The sequence below is a fragment of the Chenopodium album genome, chromosome 15 (assembly GCF_948465745.1).
Source record: "Chenopodium album chromosome 15, dcCheAlbu1.1, whole genome shotgun sequence".
Taxonomy (NCBI): Eukaryota; Viridiplantae; Streptophyta; class Magnoliopsida; order Caryophyllales; family Amaranthaceae; genus Chenopodium; species Chenopodium album.
The window spans coordinates 15,833,481-15,855,302 of NC_137848.1; positions in this window are offsets into that span (position 1 = coordinate 15,833,481).

A 21,822-nucleotide genomic window follows, 5' to 3' on the forward strand; every position below is an offset into this window, starting at 1 on the left:
AAAGGACAACTCAAACAAAGTCACCTAAGCGGCCGTATACCAAATGTTGATTCGGCGATTCACTTAGCCCAAGGGCAATCATTACTGTGATTTGATTAACTTACTGGTCATCATACCCTTCTAGGTATTAAAATATTAAGTTAATCAAAATCACCTGGAATATGGGCTAGGCGAACGCCGACTAAAGGGGCATACCCCCAGTGTGCACGTACGAAGGCAATAAAAGCATAATAAAGTGTGCAAAATTTTCTAAGTATGGAAATTCATAAAAACGGCTCAACAGGTGGTAAAATTAAAATAAATAAAAACCACTCAAAAGGCGGCAAAATATCTTACAAGACCGCTCAAACAGGCGGTCAGATAAAAAATTGTTCAACATACAGAAATGAAAACAGAAAAATCTAAGTACAGAAAAGCTTAAAAATATGCTGCTAGAGGACCTGAGATCTTTACTCAGCCGACTTCTTGTCGTTAGCAGGCTCCTCTAAGGCCGATTCCTACTCGGCCACAGCATCGGCAGACTACTCCTCGGCCACCTCTCCTTCGTTGGAAGGCTTGGTTGAAGCGTCCATTAGCTCCCCCTTGGCTGCCTCCCCCTCCTTAGTTGGCTCGGCCTCGTCCTCCTCTTCATCATCATTATCATCATCGTCCCCCTCGTTTTAGAGTCGGACGAGGTTACTTCAAGTTCTGGAAGAGGTTGGTCGGCCTTCTCAGCTTTTTCTTTGAGGCAGATGTACTCCAGGCGCTTGGTGAAGCACTCTTGATGGTAAGCAGTCGTGCCTTCCTCGCTCATCAGCTGGAAGGCCTCGAAGAAGTGATTCTTCAGTCTCTCCTCGGCCTTGTGCTCAATCTGGACAATTTCCATTGCACTAGGCGGCTGAGGGGCCTTCAACTTCTCAGACAAGTCGGCCACGGACTTGTTTAGCTCATCTACCTAGAGCTTAAGGAAGGCCGCCTCGTCTTGGACTGACTTGAGGGCCTTCTGGGATGAGGATAATTCGGCCTTCAGTTTCTCGGAGGCTTTGAAGCCCTCCTTCCACTGAGACGCATTTTGAATCGCCTCGTCCCACTCTTGCTCGGTCGTCTGCCTCACCGGCTCTTCCCTCTCATGGGCCTTCCCTATTTTGACGATATCCTCTGTCTGCTTTGCCGCCTTGCGGGTCAAAGCATTGAGGGCCGTCTCGTAGTGAAGCTTCAGGAGGGCCGTGTTGCAAGTGTTCGCGTCCTCAGCTTCTTGATTTGGGCCCAGGCCTTTTTGATTCTCTAGTTATCTTGTTCCTTCCACTTTTGGAAGGCAGAGAGACGAAGGAAGAGCTGTAGGCGGACGAGTGAAAGTCAGTAAGTATGAAAAGTGGAAAATATACTAAGTAAAAAATAAGAAGCGGACGAAGAATTAAAGATAGGATTACCTCGGCGGTGTAATTGACCATGGGGCCAAGGAAGCCCTCGTTTATTCCGCAGAATTTTTCCCGCTGTTCCTGAGGGACGTTCCGCAGCATAGCCTCCCTCATAGCCTTCCTGTTAGCGCTCGTAAGCTATTGGCCGGGTGGTTTCATGTACATCAGATAGGAATGGTGTCCTTCGAACAAGTGTATTATTCCGATAGAGGGTTCGGAATATTAGAAACCTAATTATTAAGTGAGGTCAAGTGATCGAAATGCCTAGGTGGAGGCCGCTTCCGATCAGTTTATTAATGAGTAATTAATATTACAGCTTAATCTTGACTAAACCCTTCGGGTCACACCCAAGCAACTAACGAACTGACACAGCGAATTAATTCGGAAGGAACTTATGAGTCGCTCGAGTAATTAATATTTAGACGTCGAAAATTCGAGCTTGGAGCGTCGAAACCGAGCGTCGGAAGTCGAGTCGAAAAAATAAAAAGACGAGAAGGTAAAATCACTAATTAATCAACAATTTACTGAAATACCCCTAGGATCGGAACGCCCCGAGCAAACCGAAGCCTAGGGGTATTTGGTATAGCCAAGGTGGCTAGCAAGCGCACCAAGCCGAGCCTAGGCTGGCTGGTTCATGCTAGCGCACTAAGGATAGCATGGTGCTAGCTGCGTGTGATGGCAGTGGGCACAGCAGCACGCCAAGGCCAGCAGCCCACACTTGTGTGCGTAGCTTGCTGGGCCAAGGCAGCAGCCGCGCCAAGGCTAGCAGCTACCTGGGCCGAGGCAGCAGCCGCAAGCCATGCCAAGGCCAGCAGATAGTTGGGCCGAGGCAGCAGCCCACCCCGGCTGCTTTGGTGCCCAATTTAGGGTGCCACGTGGTAGCACCTGATTGGAGGGTTGGTTAGTGAAGGTGGCCGGCTATAAGGGGGTGCTTGGGGATCAAGTTTGGTCTCCTCCCTTCCTTGTGGTCCTTACCTAACCCTTCTCCTAAATATGCCACTTGTTGATTAATTAGTTGTTGGATATTTAATTTTATTTTTGATTTAAAAATAAAGAAAGAATATTGATTTTACCAACTCTCCCACATTGATGGGAGAGAGGATTTCACTCATGATTTTCCCTATAAATACCCAAGTTGGGGTATGGGAAAAATCACTTCAGTAAGGTGTTAGAAGAGGCATCTCCATTGGGAAACCTTTAAACACATATAATTACTCGAGTATTTGGTCGGGCTTAGCTAACCTCTAAGCAATATACCTAGTCGGGGGTCGAGTTGCAGGTGGATACCGTAGGAGGTTTTCGCTCGTGCGAGACTTAAAGCTTTCTCAAGTAAGAGCTCGGGGTACGAGCGAAGTACGCGTCAAAGGTAATTAAGTCTTTCCTTAATTCTTGTTAATTATGTTAATTATGTCTTTTGATTATATTAATTGTGAGTGTGATCTTGGCTCGGGTTTTATTCCGCGATGAGTCGGACTCATCAAAACCCAACAGCGGTATCGGAACCTTGCTCATTTATTTTTATAATCATAATTTTTAAGGTGTTTTTATGGCTTTATTTTTTCGATTTTATGTTGCTAATTAGATTAGTAGCTCGGTTTTATTAATTTTAAGTCCGTTTTAGAGCTGATTATAGCCCTGAACCTAGATTTTTGCCCAAAAATAGTGAATTTTAGGTGGAAAAGGTGTTTTGGAAATGTTTTTACCCTTTAGGACTGTGTTTTAAGCCAAAATCTGACCAGAAATGCCTTTTTCGAGTGATTTTTCGTTTTGACGAAAAAATTTAAGTGCTTAAAAGATTGGTTTATATTTTCACATAATTGCAAATCCATTGCATTAAGTGTGAAAAATTTGTTCCTTGAGGCTTCTAAGTACTAAAGATTCAATCTTTAATTATTTTAAGTGATTGAAACTTTGAGTTACTAAATTCCATGAATTTTTGGTTGAACTTTTGATTTAATCATGTATTAAGTTGATTGGAATCATAAAGTTTGAATCTTGTGATAGAAATTTATCTTCATATTGGAAGATATAATTTTTCAAGGATTCACAAGTTAAAGTTGGAATCTTTATTTGAATATTTGTGTTCATAATTCCAACTCCTCTTTATTATGTCAAAATCTCATGATTAATTTAATTTAATTTAATTAATAGTGAGTTATTACCCTTGTTCATTTTGTTGCACCAAGTTGAACCAATTTTTTTAAAGAATGGTTCTTGGAAATAATTTTGGTTATGTGCACCTTAATGATTTTTTATTTATGTTAGACTTAATGATGATTATCTATCTAACATGTTTGTTTAGTTGTGCATAAAAAGATCAAGTTATGCTTGGAACAGGGTACAAGGAACCTGAGTAATGACAGGTATATATCAGGAACTTAAGCAATATAGGATAAGCAATATAGGATAAGCAATAAAGGAACAAGAACAATGATGAGTGTTATGGTTGATAAGTATGATGATGGCTAAGGAACCATGAAGGTAACTATGTAAATAGGTGTTTGCATATGTTAGCTTCACGAGGTAAGTATCCTATGCATATATAGGTCATGTATGTGTAGGAGTCTTTTAATCTAGTTTAGTTTTCTTTATTGTTTTTATAAATAAAAATAACCTTCTATTTTATTCTGTTATCCTCAGAAGTTTGCTTTGTTTGTCATCATCAAAAGGGGGAAATTGTTGACCCTGATTAGGTCTTGATGATGATGTTAATGATTGAGCAAACTTCTATCTAATAAGAGTCTTTTAGTGTTTTGATTTTTGCAGGATAAGTAAACTCTGGGAGTTGACGTGAGGATTGAAACAGAGGAACCTTAGAAGACTAAGGATGACAAGTAAAGCAGAAGAAGAGTTCCAGAAATGGAACTTCAAGGTGTTTCCTGACAGGAACATATCAACGGGTTGTAATGACCTGGTTTCGGTGTAATGCTGGGGTAAAACCTGAGATCTAGAATACATCAAGACTTCAGGATTCTAGAACAAGAGTCTTAGAGAAGCAACATGAAGACGGAGAAATAGAAGTATATTGCTCTAGGATTCATATAAGTATGTTGGACATAAAAGTCGGTCTGGAACAAGTTTATATAGAACCAAGGTGAACTCCAGAAAGTCAATGAAATTAGAGTTACTGACTTAATTAGAGTTACTGACTTGTCAGGAACTCAAAGACTGTCAGAGTTCCGAACCTAATAGAAACTTAAGTATGCACGTCTTTAAAAGTCGGTTTTAATTATATATATTTACCTAATACGTGCATATCTTTTAGGGATTTGGTTTTACTGAATAAAGATATTTATTTTCTAATAAATCCCTTTTGGAAAAAGATAAGTTTGTTTAAAATGTATTTTTTAAACAAAAAGATAAGATTGGAATAAAATCTGATTTTATGTTAATTATATCTTTATTATTATTGAAAGATTTTATTCTTAACAAAAAGATATATTTTCGGAAAACTTATTTTTAGAAAATATCTTTTAAACTTATCTTCTCATAAAACTTATCTTTTTCAAGATGAAATGAATAATTCGAGTGTACTATAAATATGCTCATATGTATTCATTCAAAGTTGAGGCTGATGAAGTGGAGTGGTCGTGCTTAATGGTTTTATCCTTCACCACGAAGCTAAGTCAGTCCTCCTGGTCAAAGTTCCTATCAGGTTTTGGTTACTGTATGTCCAGTGAGTTCCAGACAGATCTCGAGTGTCCAACATATTAGTTTTATCTCTTTATTCATATATATGTATTTAGAGTTATTCAATGAGATCTTGTAATGGGAAAAAGGGTTTGAGTATTTTGGGTATTGGGTTGTGAGGAGTTTAAATTCTCTAAAATTCAAGTGGTAGTTGTGAGTGCACAGTGAGTGAAAGGAACCTAAGTATGTCTTGGGTCAAGTGAAAGAAACCTGAGTGTGTCTTGGGTCAAGTGAAAGGAACCTGAGTGTGTCTTGGGTTGGGTAGGATAGGTTCCTATCAAGTAGCAAGTGTCCTTGGTGGAACTTGTGAGAAAGGTCCGTGTATAATAGGATGTAACTAGGTGTTTAGCCCTATTATAGTGAAATGTATGTGTTGAAAATCCCTTGGTGGGTCGAGGTTTTACTTCCAGTTGAGCTTTGGAAGGTTTCCTTGTAAAATCTGCTTTTCACTCCTTAAGTTCCTAACTAAAACTGTTTTATATTCCGCGAAAATTAGGCACTAGGAACTTACTACAATTCACCCCCTCTTGTAGTATATCATCTAAAATAACAAAAGCGAAGGCCAGGAGCCTGTTCGTGCGTCTCCCTTCCTGAAGGAACGCCTTGCCTCAGGCGTTCTTCGAATGAGGTGGTCACTTCGACCGCCGAGCATTCACTGTCACTAACTGTGGCAGTGTTTGTGCTGGTGGCTGTCTCCCCGTCCATGTCATTTGGGTTACGGGAGACTCTAGGGTTTACCAGATTGCCGTCTGGGTTTCTTTCGGCGTACTTGTCATATGTCTGCATCGTCCAGGCCATTTTCGGCTGCAGGGACAGAGAAGGGTAGGTGGATGAGAGTTGGTACGCACTAGAAATGGACCCACTCCATGAAGGAGACAGCTCATCTCCGTCCACTCAAGACTCCTCAGTCCCAGGCGAACGGCCGGCCTTATGAGGAGAAACGGACGAAGCCGAGTGTTGAGCCTGGTTTAAACAAAAAGAAAAACTAAGGCAAATAAAAAGAGAAGTAAGAAGAACAGTCAGCTTACCTCTATACGTGTAGAAAACTCTGGAAATCCTTGAAAGTCTTAGAAGTTGACCGGAAAACTCAAACTATGTGTCCGGAAAATTCAATCGTACGGCGGAGCTCTTGAAGATTCAGGGAAGAAATCACTTTCTCTCTCTAAAAGCTCTGACTTCTCTCTAGAATTCTCAAAGTTCCAAAGTAAGAAAATGAAGTCAAACATCCTATATTTATAGGCAAATTTATGGGGACAAAATGGTAAGTCTACCTTTCCCGCCTAAAAATTCAAACGGTTACTTTTTGAAAAATTTAACCTAGAATTCGAATAGGCAAAAAACGTTCTTCCGTCACTTTAAACGGAAGAGAAGACGAACGGGCTGACGGCACGTCAAAATAGACGGACATGTCAGCCGAATCTAAACCGTTGTCCCGAAATCCCAGGCAACAGGTGTCCTTTCTAGAAAGGTAGTCGGCCTGCTGCGTCCGGACCCAAGAAGTGTCCAAATAGAGGAATTACAGGCGGACAGGACCAAGCGTCCGGCCCAAAGGAGAAATCCCCCAATGCACGAATGGTAATGTCCGCATACTAACGCAATGCTCAAAATTCTATGAAATTACTCGGACATGACTGAACGAGTAGAAAATCAGAGGAGGCGGTCGATAAAGTACGAGCCACCCCCTCTAAGGGTCAAATGTTTGGGGCAAAAATTACCTCAGCACGTGGACCAATCCCTGGTAACACGTAGCCCAATCAGAAGGCAACACGTGTCACTATAGGAAGAAGCCACATATACAACCCTAATTAAGAGCACCTGAATAAGAGAGAAAAAGGGCCTTCTTACATTAGGAGGCCCAAATCCCGAGAAAGCCGCAAAACGGTGCTTCCCAAGGACACATGTCCAAACCTGATTGCGCCGCCAATCAAAAAACTTCATTCTAGGTACAAACCCTAAAAAGCTCAGATCTCCACCCCTATAAATACCCTAATCATTTATGATGACAGGGGTGGATTAAGACAACATTTAATATAGAGCACAAAACAGCCCCAACTTCTCTCTACTTTCTCTCTCTAGCCTTTCCGATTTCAAGTTACTAACTTAACCGTCGGAGCAAATATTCCGTCACCAGAATATTTGTGTTTTGCAGGTGTCCAAGTCTACTTGTAAGAAGAACGCGACCAAAGTCCAAGGAAATCACAAAACCACCCGAAACAACTCTGATTGGGACGAAACCAACGCTAAATGAAAGATAAAACTCGAGGATATAAATCTATTGGCACAACACGTAACTCTCTTTAGAACTCTGGCTATGACCAAAATAAGCTGACTCTTGTGCAGGATACGGGAATAAAAATCCGGGTTGACTAAAAAATAAAAAATAAATTAAAAAAAAAAAGACTATGACTCGACTATAATAATAAAACAAAATATTAGATAAAAGAGAGAAAAAAATAAAAAAGTCACAAAAAAAATTTACACATAAACACATTGTCACGCATGATGCAATGAAGTTCGCAACTTAGGGTCGAGTTCTATGTTCCACTATGGTCAAGCTTATTTGGGTGTCAAAAGGTACCATGGTTAAGATTTTGGACGCGTTAGCAAGGAAGCCTCTTTTGAGGATGTATGCCAACAGGCGGCTTCGCTAGTTCGTGATGATATCAAACTCGACTCCATGGTTTGGGTGGATTTAAAAACTCGGATGAACCCTTATTGCCATGAGCGTTTTTGGGTTGATAAAGCTTAAATCCCCCGGGCTAGCACATACATAGTACACGTACTATTGTGGCAAAATAGGTAAGCTCAAATGCATATACATATGTGACAATGCCAATTAAATCGCAGGTATACCATTCAAGAAGCTTTCAAGTCTCATCCACTCATCTCAATTAAATAACGATCACCCAAATTGATAAATAACCAAGAATCCTCCTCAGTGGAGTCCCCAAATTGTAGGCGTCGTTCGAAGCGCGCCAACGTAAAGCATGTTGTGAATATGCTTGACACTCATAAGAAGTGTGAATTAACATATACGATTAGGGACAAGGAAATTAGGGAGCCCCAACAAGTTTTTAAGGAACTTATAAACCATCCACGGATCATTAAAGGCAACCACGACTAAGGGACAACGATAGGCAACAACGATTGACCCGTGAAGGTTACACCCGATTCATAATCCATGAGATTACTAACTCGATATGGTTCAGAACCACGAAAGGAGGATCGGGGATGATGGTACGAAGTGAGTCATTGAGTCACATTTGCCCGTATTGGCCTCTACTCGATTCTTATTGTGACAAGTAATTCTTGAGATCTTAAAGGCATACAAACAAAGACTCAATTTGCTCCAAACTATAATTATGTTAAATTGGTTGAATATTAATGCACACATAATTCTAAAATATTTGTGATCACTTGATTAAACAATAATATTTAAAAGGATCCTAAATAGGTTGTCCAAATTATCTTATTAGGCGTTATAAAATATTCCCTTTAAACATGCAATATAGTGATCAAGAATAACAATAGAATAAACATTAACATTGGAAGCAATTTAACCATAATAACGTTAGTCAAATCAAATAATAATAAACCTAATCATGACACTAGCAATAAAGAATAAAAATAAGAGCAATTAAGTGACTAAATTACTCACGTTCCGCATTTCTTTAAACCGCTACGTCATGAATAAATTGTTAGTAACTTCAATAAATATATGAATCAAATTGAAACAATTAAATTAAAAGTAAAGTAGATTTGGTCCAAACCCTCAATTTCGCGCCTTGGTTTAAGTATGGAACTTCAGGTTAAGTATGGACTCCTTGGAGTGTTTAAGGAAGGAATGATGTAATTAGGAATATAGGTTTAAGGCTTAGAATATGAGAGAGAGAGAGAGATTAATTTTTTGGTGTATAAGAAAGGAAGAGAGAACGATTTTTGGTGCCCCGAAACTAAGGAAATCAGCCTCGTATTTATAGAGAAAATACGAGGGGTGAAGCACGAAACCCTAGAAGTGAAGGCGCCACGGAAAAAAGCCCAGAAAAAACTCCGTGTCATGGAATATATGCCGTGCCACGTCAAAATTTTCCATGGCGTGACAGTTTTGAAGTGGCATAGTAAATTCCAGTTTTTATGCATTTTTAAAACCTCGATAACTTTTGATCCATAATTCAGAATAAGGCATATAATATATAATTGGAAAGGTCTTTAATCCTAATTTCTAACACAATTAAAATCAGGTCAAAATATTTTGTAAATTTTAAGATATGGTTGTTTTAGTGAACGAGTGTCGATTTTGGGCCGAGTTTAGTGTTTTGCTCATATCTTCTTCGTTTTAAATTGAAATTGGGCTTATGATATTCTGTTGGAAATCTTATTTCAAGTCCTATCCAAAAAAAAATATTATTTGGATCAAAATTATAGGACAACAAAATAATTTTAGCTTAATTTTGTGATGTGGGCACGAAAAGTGGAAAATAAGTTATGGTTTGGGGAAATGAGCTAAGAATTGGGTTAGTTTATGAAATTTATTGGGGTTGAATATGGATGTAAGCACTCCAAATATTAGATACTCAACCCAAGCAATAATGGCAATGAAAGGTTGTTCATCATTGGGTTTGGTTTTGGAGAAACTTTTTAGATGTCTACAATTATTAATTGGGTGGTAAAGGATATACTTGAAGTTTTCATAGGTTTGTGAAGAGATTGATTAATATGGATGTTAGGATGTTATTTTACTTGCCAAGTTATATTTAAATTCACAAATTTTGATCGAAAAAACCTCCATGCATCTGTAGACACCTGATTGTGTCCCCCCAAACACCAAACCCAGTGATGAGTATCTTTCACGTCATTGATTATCAAGTAAGGTGAAATTTTGAAGGGTCTCGTGAATTTCCTTTTTTTCTAAAATGTTTTAATTCAAAATAATACATTTCGTATTTCCAAAATCATTCATTTCGTGTCCTATCTATGAAAAACGTCCAATCCAGTTTATTCTATTCTATAATCTGGGTCCAATAGTTGTATAGTTGGATGGGGTTTGAAAAGCGCTTTCCAACGATATAGTATAAGCCCAATTCCGAGTAATAATGAGGGAGTTATGGCAAAAATACTAAACTGGGCCTAAAGCGAGCTTTATATGCAGACTCAATGATCATGTGGATATTCCATTAATATTAATTATAGTTTTAAAACCATTAGGATTTATCTTAATTTTCTAGAATTATCTAGAAGGTTGTTTTAAGTTTTAAGGGCATTAGGATTGATTATTATCTTCTAGAAGGTTCTAATTTATCCTATTTTGAAAAGATAATGATTGAGAATTTTATGTTTGATAAAACAAGTGTTTTTAATGGATTTAATTATGATTTAATAAGGATAAGTATGGATAAATTAGAAGTCGGATTCCGTACAAATCCTACCTTTCGAAATTCATCGTGCGACGATGGATCCATCAGTAATGGAAATATCACGACGCGATGAAGCCATCGCCCCCGCGATGAAATCTGTTTTACTACAAGTTAGATTCTGCCTCGTTCTTTTATCTTTTCGGTCGTTTTTCTCTATAAATAGGGACGATTTTCTCCGTTTCTATTCACCAACAATAATCATTAATCATCAATCATCATCTCTTTCTCTCTCTAAGCCAAAGCTTATTCTTCCACTCTCTCTTGATATTCTAAACCTTTTCCCAAACACACACCATACGTCCTTTGCGAGACACTAATACATTTAGCCAAACTCGAAGTTGCCTTAAACCTCAACATGAAAGGTTGATAGTTCTGAAGGTTTGATCCCAAATCTAAATTTCAATTAATATTATTTTGATTGTTTATTTAATATTTTATTGAAGTTACTAGCGTATGTATTCTTTTGATAGATTGAGGTACGAGGTTTCAAAGTGAGTAATTCAATTGCTCTATTTCTTTAGAAATCATGCTTAGATTATTATTTTAATTCCTAGTATCATGTTAGGTTGCTTTTATTAATTTCTAGTATCATGTTAGGAATAAAGCATTGATTTTTATTATTTAGTGACATGATAGGATTTGTTATTAATCATATTAGTATCATGCCTAGGATCTCGCTAATAATATTATTCTTTAAGAATATGATGATGATGATTTGTTGTGTCAATATTAATATTATTATGTTGCTTGATTTATTATTATAGTTATTGCTTGATCACGCCTTTTCTAGCAAGTTTAAAGGGAATTTGTACTTGAAATCACGCTTAATAATATAATTAATAATTTGATTTTAGGCTAATGTGATTTTAATTCAAGTGATCGCCAATAATATATTTATTTGTGCATTAAAATCAACCAACGTAGATTAAATATGCTTAGGAATAATTTATTGGATGTATGTTACTTGGAAAGCGCACATGAATAAAAGAAGAATAAAGTAGAGGCCTATTTAGCGCGGGTCCAATCTCTTTTAGGTTGGATTCGTACCATCATCCCCGAATATCCAGTCATGGTCCAGGACCACTATGGAGTTAGCGATCTTTGTGATCGTGAATGGGGTGTAACCTTCACACCCATGGACGGTTTACAAGTTTCTAAAACTTGTTGGTGACTCTTTTGCTTTAGCTTTCTTCCCTTTGGACGCCACCATGCTTAAATGCATGATCACAGTGGGACTCAAAGTTGATGTTTGAAATATTCCCGACCGCATCCAACTTTTTTTTTTCTTTTGTTCTCAGCCGTAAATTCTCATTGTGACACGCCTTATGTTACCAGTCTACTAGATACCAAACAAAACATTAGTGTATTGATCTTAGTAATGTAAAGTGTTTTTCCAATGAACTCCCAAAATCCAAAGATAATTAACATTTGGACAATCCTGTTCCAATATTCATCTCACCAATTTTGAAGCGCTAGCATTCTAATAACCCTCCTTATCGATTTAGTTATTAATTGCTCTCTACCCCGTAAAAAGTACTCATATAAGATAAGAAATCTTATTGAATCCTCATTTCTTTCCAATATCCATTTCTTCATGCTCGAAGCACTAGCATTTTAACAACTCTATTTATAATCATAGTTTAATCAGAAATTCTCGGCCTCAAGTAGGTAGAGTTCAAGTGGACTCAAGCAAGGGTATTTTCATAATATAAAAAAAAGAGTACTTTATCCGTATATTAAAATTTAGTACCAACGACATATATAGGTAAAACCATCCTTAGTAGTATCAAAATACCATCCTACAACACATTGGTATCATCATAGTACTACGGTTGGTATCATATTTAACAAATATTGTTGTTGGTATAAGTTGATATATTGTTGGTATCCTAACTACGATTTCGTTGGTATTTTGCTGGGTTTGATTGGTATCAGAGTCATGCGGTTAAAAGTTAAACTAAGTTGTTAATTACATTAATAATTAAGTAAAACTGGAGAATACTAGACCTTTTATTGAATGTAAGAAACCTGATTTTAAGCATTATTATCATATTCCTGAATATACTAGTAATTTTGGCCTAGTCCTTAATTATATAGTAGATCAAATTGGTGAATTAAGATCTAAAGTCGATAACATACATGCTCGCTTTATTATAAGATATCAATAACCACAACCGATATTAGTAAAAAAGTAAGTGAGCTAAAAGAACAAGTTAAACAAGTACAACTTGCTTTAACAAAAGAAGTTAGACATCAATCTGTTAAAGAAGTATCACCTAATAAAGAGAAAATTGTCCCGTATAAATATAAGTATCCTTTCCAAAATTTAGATAAAAATAAAAAGTTTACGGTATCACTCCCTAAAAGACCTACTAATAACCAAGAAAAGAATAAAGAAACTAAAGATGAGCCCTCATCTTCAGGAGAAAACAATTAACAAATTGCAAATCTTATTTTGATAAAGAAGGAGACCCTGATAAGCTAAACAAAATTATGAACTTGATTTCTGAAAAAGGGATTAACTTTGAAATAAATGAAAATAATTATGTTTCTTTAGAAGAAGATTTATATCTACAAATGGGATTAATAAAATTAGATGATCTAGACTTTCTACCTATAGAAGTTGTTTAACAAAAGATTGGAAACAAACTTGGTAAAAGGGTAATGGATAATAATGATGTTGGAAAAGAAATTATTAATGAAAATATTAATGTAAACAATGTTATCCAAAGACCAAGGTACCAAGGAGAAGGAAGTAGCACACGACCAAGATACATACCAGGGAAGACTACCCAGTTTAGTGTTAAGGTTATGCCTAATCATATACCTAAACAAGAAGAAGTGACTCTTGAACCTATAAGTCAAACTGGTTATAAGCTTAAATTAGATGGTGTAAGAGATAGACAAGATGTTTTAGATCAGTGGAAAAAGAGTATGAGTAGTGTACTTAATTTAAACACTGAATGGACTTCTGAAAATTTCTTAAATTATATAGAACATAGTTTTTATGACTGTGTAGAAGATTGGTACGATGGAATAGATGAAGAAGTCAAAACAACATTAAGAGCTAGTAAATCTCCTACTAGAATGTTCAGACTGTTATGTCAATACATTGAGTCAGAATGGAATATCAAAGTAAGTTAAGTAATTTGTCCGTTTGCAATATGACATATGTTGAAAATTACATTATGGAATTTGAAACATATTATTATAAAATTGGTGAAAATGAAACAAATCTTGGAATGTCCTATGACAAATTACCAAGTCCTTTTAATGAAGAAATTAGTGAAAAATATCAAGAATGGAAAGAGAAATTCTTAGCTAGGGATGCCCTAGGTAATAGAATTGCTTTTCTAAGAAAATGGATTGAAAAGAACTGTAGAGAGGTTGTAGGAACTCAACAAATGAAAACATTATTTCTTACTTGTTGGGATTTCCCAAATAACTATGATGTGAAAGAAAAAACTTTAATAAGAGAAGGAATTATAAGAAAAATAAATTTGAGAGATCAAGAAAAGAAACCTATAAGAAAAAGTACTATAAACATAAATATAGAAAACCAAGTAGGTTTTTCAGAAAGGCAACATATTGTCCGGAGAAAAAGAAAACATGCAAGTGTTGGTCTTGTGGAGAATTAGGACATTATGCTAATGAATGTAAGAAAGCTAATCATAAATTAATGGAAGCCTTAGGTAGTTAGGATTATATAGAAATACCAGAAGACAAGGCTTTAGAATTGGCTTTAAGCAATAATAAAGAAATAGTAGAAATCATAGAAGAGGAAAATGAGTATAATGAAGAACCCGAAGATAGTGATGAGTTTGAAGATGAAAATTATGAAGAAATAAATAATATGATGGAAGGAGAAGTATTAGAAAACTCATAATCAGATGACGATGAGGATAAAAGTAAAATGACTATAGGTTAACTAAAAAGAGCTGAGTATTCTATTGATGATAAAGACCTAGACCAAATGAACAAAGAAAGTTAGTATTTTCCCCAGATTACTAAAGATAAAATATTTAAAACTTCTTTCTTTAAAACTAGAACTAAATATGAATAAATGGAAGGAAGTATAGTAATCGAGGGTTGTGAAAAGAAAGCAGCAGTAATTAATATCATAAATTCGAAAAGCATTAAGAACCATAAAGAAAAAGGAAATTATAGTTATATTTGTATTGGTGCAGTGCAGGTATACATAACTCCTTTACAAGATTTTGGTAAAAATGTTAAATGTTTAAGCTTTGTTTGTGATATTAGACATAAAGAGTTCTATGAGCAAATTATTAGTGGTATCACTTGTAGCTTAAGTCAAGGAACTGTAAGCTATATATGTGAACCTAGATATTATGTGAGCTTAGAAGATTCATATGCTCCAAAGTTTCTAGCAATCAAGTTATTAACTGACGGAGTAAACATGCATAAAGGAACTCGACCTATACAACTAAGATGGAAGGTAGTGTATAAGTTGGTTAACACTATAGATTCATCTTTCAAGAAACAAATAGTAGATTGCTCAGAAATATGAGCAAGGAGGAGGTCCTAAGAAGAAAATTAGCCCTATAAAGTTAAATCCTAATGAAATAGAAATTGAAAAAACATGAAAGGCATTCTTCCTAAATCCTGCAGTAAAAAATAGGTCAAGTAAGATGTTAATTGATGAATCAGGATTACTTCATATTAGATTAAATCCTAAAATGCAAAGAAGTATGAGTCTTAGAACACCAAGTCTAAGTAGACAAAATTCAACTATAATAAGGATGAAAAAAAAAGTCAATGAAAAACTCGAAGAAGATGAAGAAGAAATATTAGCTTTAATAAAAAAGTTAAATGAAAAATATGAAGCTAAGAAAGCCTTAAAGCAACTAGCAAGGCATAGTATAGATATTGGTTCGTGTTCTAATTTAGAAATGCATGAAGATTCGAATATTTCTATTATTGACAAAAAAAGGTAATTGGATATAAAACTAAAACTGTGAGCGAACCAGTATATGAAGATGAAGTTAATTTGTAAATGGAAGCTTGTAATGAAATATTCAGTACTAATCCTAATAGCATTTATATTCCAATTGATATATGCATTGAGGATTATAATAAATATAAATTATGTGCATATATTGATAGTGGTTGTTCTACATGTTTTGGAAAAGGTCATTGTTTCTGGAATTCCTGTAGAAAAAGGCTAAAAATCCTATGCAAGTTAGAATTGCTAATAATAGTGTCATGCTGCATACGGAAATAATTGGAAATTTACAAATAGAAATTGGAGGAGTTCAATGTGTTATTCCTGTGTTATGGGCAATTGATCAACCTAGCCATGATATGATAATAGGAAATAATTTTCAAAGATTACACTCTCCATGCACTCAAACCATTGATCAAATTATACTATTAATGGTCATTATGTTCCTATACAGAAAATAACAAAGGCTTATACATACTCATCATACTATGAAATTTACGCGCATCCAATGTAGTGATAGGGTTACTCCTACACAACGAGAGGTTGCACTTAGAATTTCTGAGTGTGATTCATCATTAATAGATCAGATAAATAAGCAACAAGAAAAATTATGTGAAAAATTATATTCAAAAAATCCATTAGAACATGGGAAAGGGATAAGACATTTGCTAAGATAACTCTAACAAATCCTAATAAAATTATTAGAGTAAGACAAATGGTTTATACCTACCAAGATATATTGGAATTTGATGAACAAATAAAAGAATTGCTCAATAAAAAGTTGATTAGGAATAGCAAAAGTCCTCATAATAGTCCAGCATTCATGGTAAGGAATCATGCAGAAGAGAAAAGAGGTAAAGCTAGAATGGTCATTAATTATAAACAGCTAAATGACAATACTGTTTTTGATGGCTATTACATTCCTAATAAAACTGTGTTATTTAATAGAATACAAGGAGCCATATGGTTTTCTAAGATGGATTGTAAGAGTGGCTACTGACAAATCAAAATGGAAGAAGAGAGCATTCCATTAATTGCATTTAGTGCCCCTCAAGGGTATTATGAATGGTTAGTAATGTCTTTTGGATTAAAAAATGCCCCGCAAATATTTCAGAGAAGAATGGATAATATTTTTAGAGAATTTAATCATTGTTGTTTGGTCTATATAGATGATATTCTAATATTTTCAAAAGTTTTAGAACAACATAAGAATGATCTTAAAGCGGTAACTCAAAAATGTGCTGAGCATGGTATAATCCTTGGAAAAGATAAATGTTTTTATGCTAAACAAGAAATTGAGTTTCTAGGATTAGAAATTAAAGCTGGACAAATAATATTGCAAAAGCATATTTGGGAAAAGATTGAAAAATTCCCAGATAAAATTGAAGATAAAAAACAACTAGAAAGATTTCTAGGATGTTTAACCTATGCTTCTGATTACAAAAACCATTACAAAAACTCAAGATTAAGAAAACCATTACAAAAACTCAAGAAAGAAATAACTTGGAACTAGAAGGAAAGTGATTCCAAAATTGTTCAAGATTTAAAAGCTATGTGTAAAGATCTTCCTATACTAACACTTCCTACTAGTGAAGATGATTTAATCCTTGAAACAGATGCTAGTAATGAGCACTGGAGTGCTATTTTTAAAATCAAAGAAGGATAAAGTCTTTTCAAATACAGTAGTGGAAGTTTCAATAAAGCTGAGTTAAATTATCCTACAATGCAAAAGGAAATCCTTGCAGTCATTAAAGGGATCGAGAAGTTCTTAATCTTCTTAGCCCCTAAACAGTTCCTAATAAGAACTGATTGCAAAGGCATACTCGGTTTTGTTAAAAAGAATTTGTCTAATATGCAAGTGCAAAGGAGACTCACTACTAGAATTCGGTGAAATTGCGACTGTTTTTCTACGACCGTCAAGAAAACAGTCGCAAAATATGAAATTTGCAACCGATTTTTATGCGGTCGCAATGTTGCGACCGTTTAAAAGCGGTCGCAGATTTGCGACTGTTTTTAAGATATAGAATAGTCGCATAGGTATTTTAAATTTTTTTTTTAATAAAATACTTGGGAAAAATAATTTGAAATAAAAATAATCTATTACGACCGCTAAAAGCGGTCGCAAATTCTGCAAATTGCGACTGACTATTGACCGGTCGCAGATTTACGACTGCTTCTGGCCGTCTCAATTGAGTTATTTTTTTTTAAAAAAAATGGGCATAAAAGGTCACTCAACTAACCCTAATGCATTGAATCACCGCTCAACTTTCCTCTCTCTCTTCTCTCACTCCCCTCCTCTTCTCTGTCCTTTCTATCTCCTCACTCTCCTTCTACTTTCTCTTTTTCTCTTTCATTTCTCTAAATCAAATTCCAGTATCAAACTAAGAATTTCCTCTTCAATAACCCCAAAAACAATCGACGAAATCGAAATGCAGCATCTTGAATGAAAAAAATCAAGAAAAATACCTCAAGATTTCGTATCTGTAACAAATAGGAGGGATTTCTAGATTTGTAACCTTATTCACTTCTCTTTTCTCACGCCTCTCCTTCTCCCTTTGTTCCTTTCGAATTTTGGTATAACAATTTGAGCAACAAATGAATTTGGTGTTTATGGTCAAATTTGACCCTAAAAATTCCAGATCTAAAGTTTTCATGGTCAAATTTGACCATATAACCCCAAAGAGGAAGAAATTTTGGCTAAGGTGCGTTGTTTTTTTTTGAAAATGTAGTTTGTTTTAATTTATTTTCGATTTTTGTTGTTTTATTTTGTTTTTATTCAAAATTTGTTTGAGTTTTTGTTCGAATATCGTTGATTTTGAATTTTTCTTGGTTTTGTTCCATTTTTAGGGTGGGTGAAGGGTGTTTTTGTTGATTTTGTTTTCGAATTTCCTTGTTTATGATGTTTAGGATTTTCGTTCAATTTGTTCGAATTTTTAGGGTGGGTTCGAATTTCACTGATTTTGTTCGAATTTCACTGAGTTTGTTCAATTTCATATTTTTTTCTGGGTTTTGGGTTAGCGATGGTGGTGGGTGGATGTTTTTGGTTTGTTTTGTGAGTTGTTTTTCGTTCAATTTTTGGTTTGTTTTGTGATTTAGTTTTTGTTTGATTTTCGGTTTGTTTTGTAGTTTGAATTTGGTTCTTTTTTTTTTGAAAACTGAATTTTGTTGTTTGTTTTTGGGTTAATTGGATTTTGGTTTGATTTAGATTTGCTGGGTTTCGTACATGGTTGATTTATGCTGGGTTTATTTATTTATTTAAAAAAAAACCTGCTAGGTTCATTTGTGTACAATTTTTTTTAAAATTTTTTTTAAATACTTTTAGAGACCGCCTATAACCGTCACAAAAGTCTATTTTTGCGATCGCTAATATGCCAGTCGTAATTAATAGCATTTGCGACTGTTTTAGTACCAGTCGTTGAAAATAAAGAAAACGGTCGCAAATATATTGCGACTGTTAGTCAATCGTAATTATGCAATTTGCGACCAAGTGAATAACGACCACCTCGTTACAATCGTTGGTGGTCGCAATTAATTTCAGCGACCGCTTTTGCTATTCAACGACCGTTAGAGGCGGTCGCAATTTAGCTGAATTTTAATAGTGACTCTTGCGTTGGCAATTTTGGCTTAACCAATTCTCTTTTACTGTGAACATATACAGGGATCAAAGAATTCTTTGGTAGATAGTTTAACTAGAGAATTAGCCAATGGCGAAGAAGCATAAGACATCAGAAAAACCTCCCGCCCATCAACTAGAAAAGATGAAGGCGGAGAGAAATATTCTTATTGAAGAAACTAATAAAGAAATGGAGTGGGTTTCACCCTCCACTTGGCTTTGATGGAGGCCATGATTGTTTCATCAAAAAGGAGATCTCGAGATGGTTTAACTAAAAGCTGTCACGTAGCAGTTCGAAGGTTCCTAATGTACAAAGTAATGGTCATTATCCTGTGACTCATTCCTGATATTAAGGATATTATACTAAATAAAATAAAAGATAACAATTTTAGGTTCTGATATGATTTAGTTGTATCAAGGTCATATAAGATGTATGATGTCTATGATACATGGGGAAGTAGAATAATATTCAACACCAATTCCAGAGTGGGTACTGTGTCTATTCATCCACATTCTCTGGAATGGAGGGCACCATATGTGGCGGAGTACTACAGAGCTTGGGATTATGGAATGGTTCTTAGTATTGTACCATTTCCTGATAATAATACTACATTCTTTGAGAAGCTTACGAAATTCCAGAAGTATGTTTTTAGGAGAATTTATGAAGCAACAAGATATAAAGGGAAAGTTGATCAAGTCCAAGTGCAAAGTGTAAACATTGAAATGGTTGAAGGAAAAGTTAACTCTCCATATTTGCTGATCATGTTTGAAGATGTTCATGGCAAAATCAAAGATCCAATAATCTGTATCCAGCAAAGACATGTAAAAGATCCTACGGAGGCAAGAGCTTATGGATTTTTCTATATTGCTCAGTATCTTAACCAGTTCATAATGATAAAGGAAGAATCGCCGGTCATAATACATGTTGGAAATACTACAATAGTAGCACCAGAATGGTTAAGAAATTATTTAGAAGGTGTATTACATGGTGAATTAGTGTATGATTATCTTGAACTAGTTGAAGCTGGGAGATATTTATCCTTAGAGGGAAAAGAGCACTTATTGGAGATCTTTGTCACATGGGATGAATCCTATACTGCCAAATGTGTGATGGATCTCGGTATAGAAGAAGACAATCAAATGTATGTCCATTATGAAGACAGTAAGGACAACAAAGGTGGTCTACAAGACATGATGGAATCTTGAGCCCACACCAGCAATAATGTATTATACTTTTACTATTGTATCACGTTTTATTTGTTTTAAAGAATCTTTAGAAAGCAGTGAACGATATTCACTTGCTAAGTCATGGTTTTCTGTAAGCCATAGAAAGTGTTGGTGACCTTTGTGAGCCTTCCCCTATATCAAGAGCATTAGGCAAATAAGTAAAGGAAGAGTTGGAAGAGTTAGCTAGAGAATTCCTTTGAAAGCATTAGAGAATCCTCTAGAGGAAAATACTCTAGAGGAAAATTCCATCTCTCTTAAAGTAGAGAAAACTCTAATTCAGCTTATGTATGTTTAAGCTTTCAGTGTGTGTGTTCGTTGTAATTTATAAGTGTTGTAATCTTTTCAAGTTAAATAAAATTTTCGTTCAAGAAGGGAACGTTATCCCCTTGAACCTTATATATCAAATGAGTTATCTTTCTGTTTAAGAACTTCCATCATAAACACAGTAAGGATTGTTTAATTAGAGATTACGGTCTAAGGTAGGAAACGAAATAGATTTGTGCTGTGCTTGATCTAAGGAAGACATGGTTGGGGTTAGAGTTTTTCCTTTACTTTTTACTTCTATAACTTTATTAAAAATTTAGAATTCTTTTTAAAAAAATTCTTAAATCGGTCCAAAGCGGTCTGGTCTGAGTTTTGGATCGATTCTTTCGGTCCGGTCCAAGTTCGATCCCAATTTAATCGGTCCGGTTTTCGGTTCTTAAAATTCTAATTTCGGTTCAATCTGTGTCGGTCCGGTTCGGTCTTGGACTGATGAACAGCCTTAGGGTTAGCTACCTTGGTAAAGCCGGAAGCTCAGAACACCGGAGGTTCCATTGTCGACTAGGTTCAGGTATTGGTCAAAACTCTCTAGTTAAAGAATTATTATCGCGAAGCATGGTGGGCTATTAAACTGTTAATATAATTTATTTCGATGTATAAGTAGTAGAGTTGTGATAACTGATACCGTTAAAAGTCATTAATAATCAAGAAACAAGTGAACAATAATTGATATTAATATATAAATAGGTTCGTTGGTATCAAAAGAAACATGGGTGGACCCACTAAGGAACAAGGGGGGGACGACTGTCCCCCCACTTTCGGAAAAAAAAAAAACAGAGGAAAAAATTTCAGGAAAACAAAAACTAGGAAAATAGTTATATACAATTGAGTGTAAGATATAAATAAGAAATTTGCCTTAGCTAAGTTGGTAATGGATTAGAAACAATATGACAAGGGGCCTAATATGAGACTTTAGCAGGGGTTTGAATCCTTTTTTTTTAACATTATTTCCTCTTTTTTTTTTTTTGGGTGTTTTATTTCAACAAAACCACTCAATCGCCTACTCCCTTATTCCTATTTCCCAACCACAAAGGCACAAACCACCACCCACGCGACCACAGGTCCTGGATTATAGCGAGCACCGCCACCTCCGCCGGCGACCATCGCGCCACCGCTCCGCCAAGTAGGTTTTCCCTCTTCTTCTTCTTTTTTCTTTTCTTTTCTTTTTTTTTTTATTTTTTTATTTTTTCATATTTT